This window comes from Nannospalax galili, unplaced genomic scaffold, assembly GCF_000622305.1.
Source record: "Nannospalax galili isolate Female #2095 unplaced genomic scaffold, S.galili_v1.0 scaffold191, whole genome shotgun sequence".
In the NCBI taxonomy this organism is placed as follows: domain Eukaryota; kingdom Metazoa; phylum Chordata; class Mammalia; order Rodentia; family Spalacidae; genus Nannospalax; species Nannospalax galili.
In genome coordinates, this window is record NW_008331484.1 from 148,755 (window position 1) to 156,523 (window position 7,769).

The window sequence follows — 7,769 nt, forward strand, 5'->3', positions numbered from 1 at the left end:
CCCTCTCTGAATTCTTAAAAGGTTTTTCTTGAATGCTTCATCATTGAGCAGCTAATTGCATCCTCTCCTGTACAGTCTGCTGTTTTCTTCTTAGTTAATCTTCCAAGTTAATCATAGAATTTACAGAGGAGACACTGTCTTATCTACAGCTGCTGCTTTACAGTACTTAAAAGGTGTCTGCAGATACTTTATTAATGTCTTTTATATCCACCACTTGCCAGCCCATAGCTGAATATGGAAGAATCACTCTGCCGTCTGTATTGTCTGATTGATGGTTCTTTATCACAAAGGTGAATTCCTCTGCAAGTTACTTCAATGAGGGGGAATCACAGAGTTTTCACTTTGAAGAAAGAGGACCTGTGCATTTGTAACATCCTAAAAGAAGTTTGTCACCTGGAGAATTTTCAGTCTGCTAGATTAAATACAAAATGATTATGGATCCTTTTTCATGGGGGTGCTGTGGTAAAGTTTGAAAGTATCTGTGGCACATCAGTCCTTTGAAGAAGAAAACACAATATCTGTAATGGTACAGTAGAGCCCATTGCTAAGCAACAGAATCAGGTCTAGTCCGCATAGGAGCAAAAAAAAAAAAAAAAATCTTTGTTCATTATAATGAAGAATTATTCAATGGAAACTGCTTAACGGATTCTTACAACATAACACTCAGTTATCCAAAGCACTGATCAATGGTTAATAAGCAATTTTTATGGGAGTCCCTCACAATAGCCCATAGCTTTTTTTTTTCTTTTGTGGTTTCTTTTTCCTTTTTTCCTCTTTTGGCATCAGTGTGTTGTTGTGTGATACTGTTCCTGGGGAGACGTGAAGAAACATCTACTCAACCCAGATAGAGAACACAATGAAGTAAGGATACCAGCGGTGAGTTTTATTGGGATTACTTACAGGAGTATGGCTGAGGAGTTTCTTACAGGAGCAGAAATGGTTCAGAGACAGCTATATCACCAAAAGCCACTTCAGCATGGGTAATAGTCCACAAAAAACAGGAAAGCTAGAGCACACTACACAATCTGCAGAAAGTCCAAGAGGTGGGAGTGTCTTTTCCAAGTAGTGCAATTGTCTCTACTTCTTCCAGGCAGCTTGGCTGGTCTGAGCCTCTTCTAGTCAGCTCAACTTGTCTGAGAGGAACTTTCAGCAGTCTTAGGGCTTATATATGCTTGGGGAGTGAGGGGGCCTAGTAAACCTGGTCAATTTCAGGGACTTCCTGATGCTATTGAGTTGTTTACTTCCTGAGCTTAATGAGCTCCATATCCCTTTGGGGCTCAGAATACAGGAATAGGAGAGAAAGAAAGAGACAGTACTAGACCTCAGATGGGACTGCCTTTTACTCAAAGGGCACAGCCAGGGACAGCCACTTTCCCACATGCTGGAGGCAACTGTACTACTGTGAATCAGGGAGAGTTAAAGATCATATAGGGGCTAGAACATGAGGAAGGGGATGAGCTGCAGGGGTCTATGTATCTCATCTTCTGGAGCCCCTTGTTCAAGCAGGACAGGCTATCTTGAGCAACAGCCTGTGTCCCAACAGTTCCCCCCAGAGTTCCTGGAGTGACCAATCCCAGTGTGATTTATCTGTAGTAGCAGTCTCAGTCAGATAAGATCAGCAGCAGTTTCTGGTTCTCTATCATTCCAGATGTTGAAGACTTAAAAAGAATGGAATGGGGGCATCCTTTTCCTTTTGACTGGGAAGGAGTCCTCAGGTGGCATGGAGCAGGAACATAGCCTTAATTTGGTCTCAGGTAGTGGCTTGGGCAGTCATACAGCTGTTCAGTCAGTGGATTCTGTAAGAATCTTTGGAGACAACAGTTAATTGAGCATAATAGTATAAGGAGGCAATGGAAAGGTAAGCTGGTCATTCCAGTCCTTATTCCAGGTGTCCAGGTCCATCAAAGTTCTGGTCATGTCCTTAACATGTCTTCCAGGAAGAGGATTTTATTTTAGGAAAAAGAGAAAGGTATGGAAAAAAAAATAGAACCCCTTATTGGCCTCCCCAGCCTCTAGCTGTAGCAGAACTAGAGACAATTTTTGATTAGACACTTCTGACATTCCTAGCCTTGGGTATGGACATGCTTACTCCCAGATTCAAGGTAATTTCTAGCTCAAGGCTGGAAAGAAACTGTTCATTGTTCTTTGGGGTCTTTATCCTAAACTGCTTAGCCAGTTTCTATCTCCTGCTCTTATCATTCCCCCTTCTGAAAAGGTAACCCTAATTCCCAATAGGGAATTAGGATGTTGGTCGTTCTGGCTTCTTTCATACTGAATAGCAGTGCAGAGTGTGGCAACTGGGGTATCCCTTCAGTCAAACTATCTAAAAGACCCCAAAAGTGTATAACTGTTAGCTATAGAGAGAAAAGGGAGTCCTTGACCAGCACCTAGGAGGAGATGTGAAGAAGTAGAGGCAAGAGTAGTTAGACACAAGTTCTAGGCAGAGGACCAGGAGAAGTCAGAATAAAAGTCCATTAGAGATTCTTGATGAAGGCTTCCAAGAGCATCCATCTATTGGGTTTCTCCTCCTTTTTTTTTTTTTTTTTTTTTTTGGCTGCCATGGCTGGACTCAGGATCTGTTTTTCAGGAACTCTGATAGCTGTTGGAATGGCTAGAATCATAGTAGGAGTTCCCTTGCAAATGGTTTTTAGGCAGGGAGAGAGAAGAAATTTAGCCATCATTTCATTTTTTGGTAAAAACAATAGTAGGTTTGTCTGTTTTAGCTGCAGTAGGCACTGTAGTGTTAAACTAGGCCAAGATCTGAAGTATTATACCCAAGTAGTATTTTTTATCACAGAGAAAATGTTAGTGAGCATTTTCTAAATAACATCTCATATGAACTTTTTTTTTTTTTTTTTTTTTTTTTTTTTTTTTGGTCTTTTTGAGACGGTCTCCCTGTAGCCCCAGCTGTCCTGGAACACACTATGTAGACCAGGCTGGCCTTGAACTCACAGAGATCCGCTTGCCTCTGCCTCCCAAGTGCTGGGATTAAAGGCATGCGCCACCACGCCCGGCTTCATATGAACTTTTATACTAATGTCTGGGAAGTACAGTTTCTCAGACTTCAATGAAAATAAATTGATCATTTTTATTTTTGGTTATACTTTCCTTTTGGGTGTTTAAAACCATACAGTTGGCCCAAATTAATTGGAAATTTTGTTTTGCTGTGAAAGTCAATTGAGGATCTGGTCCTCAGGGGTCACTTAGGCTTTAGGGGAAGCCCCTGGCTCCTTTGGCTTTTCTTTTACCAGTTCTATCTATGTGGGGATAAACCAGAAGGTCCTGTGTGACCGTGGCTTTGCTTGGAAGCATGGAGGAAACTTTTCCAGTGTTGACTGGACACTGGTTTGAGTACTTCTAGTGAGGTCTCTATGATCTCCCTGAACAAGAGGACAGGTGACTCATCACAGTTACAGGACATTTTGAGATGCATAGTCCCCTGGAACTTAGTTGACCTTGGAGGGGAAGGAACAAAAAACTGTCCCTTTAAGTCCCTTTGATCAGCTTAGTATGGGTCTTTAAGTATGGTTATTAACCATCCAAGAAGGTCAGTTACACCAGCCTGGTACCTTCAATGACTATGTAATATGTAGATGAAGCTTTAACAAAAACTCAAACATTTTTGGGTAAATCTTGACTAGACATATAGTCTGATTTTTAAGTTAGTGTTTATAAAAACTAATTTAAGTAAGGGTCTGACTGAACTTTGTCCTTAGAAATTTTAAGATTAGTTTAGTGGATTTAGGTACATAAAAGGCTATACAGATAATGTAGGAAGAGTGGGCCTAAGTCAGAAAAAAGATTTAACATCATAAGTTAAGTAAGTATAGCCCAGAAAGGAACTTAAAATGCTTTTTTTAGGTCTGTCTCAAATGAAGACTGTTTTACTACAAACAGAAACAGTTTTGTTCTTTTCCAGACCCCCATATCCTGATTTCCAGTTTTTAGAAGGATGTGTGTGTGTGGGGGGGGTCATATCACATACCTATAGACAGGAAATAAGCCGATCAGGATTCAGATCAAGCTCACCAAAGGTTTCTTGTGGACCATTCCCATCTGGTACAGGTAGGCAAAACCTAGCTCTTCTCGAGCCAGATCATCTTGTTATGGGCAAAAGAAGGTACAAAAAGTAACACTTGCATAGAGAAATTGTACCCTGGAGCAGAAGTAGTCATCATTTAGGGTTAACTTATATTTTTAGCAATAGAAGCCATGTTGTAAGTTAATAATTTTAGCTTATGTAAGAACTTACTTATAAGTTAATTTGATACAGAGTAAATTATTATTATTTTAAAATAACTATTTCTTTAGTAGTAAACATAAGTCTACATAGTCACAACAGTCCTACATATACTGTGGTTAGGCACAATGTTATGGCAAACTAGTTTCAAAAAGCCAAAAAATTGACATCTTGGTAAAAAATTCTGATTAGGATAAAATGTGATTCTGAAATTTAAAACAGTCAAAATAATAACATTTAAGATCTTTCACAGTTTACACACTACTGTGAGTCTCTAGCCGTGGAACACACTTTTTCATTGTAAATTAAAATATGAACAGATTGAAAATCATTAATTTTAGTGATGACATTAATTTTGGTCTCATAGTATTATTTTCATTACAAAAGTTGCACTAAGTATCCATTAATGGTCTTATTGGTCTTCAATATTTTATAAGTGTATATAAAAGAAATTTTTTTTCTTTTTGGGTCTTTTTGAGACCGAGTCTCCCTGTAGCCACAGCTGCTCTGGATTCACTATGGAGACCAGCCTGGCCTCAAACTCACAGAGATCTGCCTGCCTCTGCCTCCCAAGTGCTGGGATTAAAGGTGTGCACCACCATGCCTGGCTCATAAAAGAAATTCTTAAAAGTCAACAATATTTTGTGTGTGTGTGTGTGTGTGTGTGTGTGTGTGTGTGTGTGTGGTGTGTGTGTGTGTGCATGAGAATCTCATCTCAGAAATGACTCTACTGAACAGAGCCATACACACTGATGCTAAACAGAAGAGTTTCACCTGAAGAAAGTATTTTCAGAAATGTCATTTACATTCTAATATGGCAAATATTCCCAAAATGGGTATCTTAAAACATCTTGAAAGCAAACCAGAACCAGAAAAGGTACTTAAGAAGTAGGATCCTTAATTAGAACCTGTTTTGAAAGAAAAACTTAATATACTTATGATTTTAATGAATATATTGTTTTGTATAAACAATTAGTATTTGTATAAACAATAGACCTAGAGACATTAATAAATGTAAAGATATATAGGGTACCCAAGATTATAAGGTCTTTGAATGCATCATCAAAATATCCACATTTGTAAATCTGTACATGTGTATTTTGGCCATGCCGAAAATCAAAACAAAACAAAAAACCTAATAATTTTGTGCACAATAAAAAAACTAAAGTTGGCCACAGTTTAAAATTGTCTTGACACAAATAACAGATGAAGACAATCATCATAGACACAAATGACGAAATTATGAGAGATCTCTTTAAAAAAAAAAAACAGGTATTACACAAAGTAGTCAGTTTTACAAACCAGTAAATATACCATACAAAGTAAAAGCCCAAAATAATGTTTCTAGAAACTGGTTAAAACAATGTAAAAGACCAGAACATACAGGAGAGGTGGCGCACACCTTTAATCCCAGCACTTGGGAGGCAGAGGCAGGTGGATCTTTGTGAGTTTGAGGCCAGCCTGGTCTACATAGTGAGTTCCAGGACAGCTGGGACTACAAGGAGACCCTGTCTCAAAAAGACCAAAAAAAAAAAAAAAAAAGACCAGAACAGTTTCAAAAGCTAACAAGCAGCAGAATGAAATGAAGATAAGATAAAGAGGAATTAAATAAAGAGAAACGCTGAGGAGAACCAATCTGAAATACAAGAGATGAAACGCATGGTCAAATACAAGTTCTGTGGTAATTTTCTCACCAATAGAATGAATTACAGAGAGGGCATGGCAAGGATAAGATATAAGGAGATGTGAATGAAGTTCTTGAAAGAAGTTGTAACTTTAAATTAAGGCTGGTAAGTGGCTAGAACCCCTCTGATGGGGAGAACTTGAAATATTGCACGTTGCAGAGTCAAATTATCTTGGGCCAATTTTAGTCGACCTACTTAACCTAATAGTTTTATACCCAGCAGGTCAATCATTGGAACGGACACACAGCGTACTAGTTTTACTTCAGGATATACTAACAAACCATTAAGTTCCAAAACTAAGACTATTATCAGATAGTGTCTGAGGCTATAAAATGTGTCTTGATTTATAATTTTAAGGCAAAAACCGAACAAGGAAAGAATTGGAAGACGATTGAGACACATAAAAGTTGTTTTTACATTTTGACATTTGTTGCAGCTTTTGTGAACTGCAACTGGCATAAAGGACAGAAAAAACCACTGTGGCAGAGGTTTGGGGTGGGTCCACACAGAGAACAGTGCAGACAGCTCAGGGCTGACGAAAGCCACAGGGAGAAGCAAACAAACTCGCAAACCTCCTTGCCAACAGCCAGGAGGCAGAACTGGCTTTTGAGAACCAGAGACAGGATGCAGGTGTCTGAAAAGTGGAGAGAATCACCAGAGAAAAGCAAGTGGCCAGCTGGGGATGGAACCCCCTGTATAAGGACTTGCAGAGGGCAGGGGTGGATAGAGGGGTTTGCAGAGAGAAGGAGCCAGAATTTTCCCAGAGAAACGAAAAGGAAAGGTGGGAACAGGAGTAAAATGTTTTGCTGGCAAAACCTGTCAGTGTTTTTGTGACTAGGAAAGCCAAAACAGAATTTTTAAAGGAAAACAAAGGATTCTGTTCACCTAGAAGAATTTGATATGTAAGAGTTACAGAGAGAGGGACTAGCCAGAAGGGTAAAGAGGCCTTGAATATGGGGAAGCCTGGAACCCGCTCCATTTCTATTTATGAAGTTATTTAAATGAGTTAAAATATCAAAATTGGAAGTTCTGAATTTAGGCCAGTGGTGGCCATTATCCAAAGTGTACTGGGGCCAGATTTGGACTGAGAGCCGAACAAGAGTGGCTGGTCTGAAATCTCCCAAATGGAGTTTTTTTTTTTGTTTTTATGTTTTGTCTGTTTGTTTTTTAATTTTTAAATTCAATTTTTAAAAATTTATTTAATAACCACATAATTAGAAGAAGCATTTCATTGCAGCATTAACATATTCAATAACAATTTCCAGAGCAAAGATGTATCTCTTTCAATATTGGCTGTAAATTTTTAGGTTCACAGTTGAATTAATACAGTTATACAATATTGAACTCAGTATAAACCCTATAAGACATAAAATTGAATGAGGTTTTAACTTTTAAAAAAAGATCTCCATTTCATTTTAAAATATACTGTTTCACATAGAAAAGCTCATTTTTAATGATACTTGGATGTTTGCACATGCGTCTCTAATCTCTATGTATCTGATTATTACTTCTAATTAACATGAAGCAAACTTGTTCAACCCCTATGGAAAGCAGTGTGGAGAACTCTTAAAAAACTACAAATGAATCTCTCATTTGACCCAGTAATACCACTTCTTGGCATATACCCAAAGAACTCATCCTATTGTAGACACACTTGCGCATCCATGTTTGTTGCTGCTCTTTTCACAATAGCTAAGAGATGGAAGCAACCTAAGTGTCCCTCAACTGACGAGTGGATAATGAAAATGTGGTTCATTTATACAATGGAGTTTTACTCAGCAGTAAAAAAGATGAAATCATGAAATTTGCAGGTAAATGGATGGAACTAGAAACTGTTATACTAA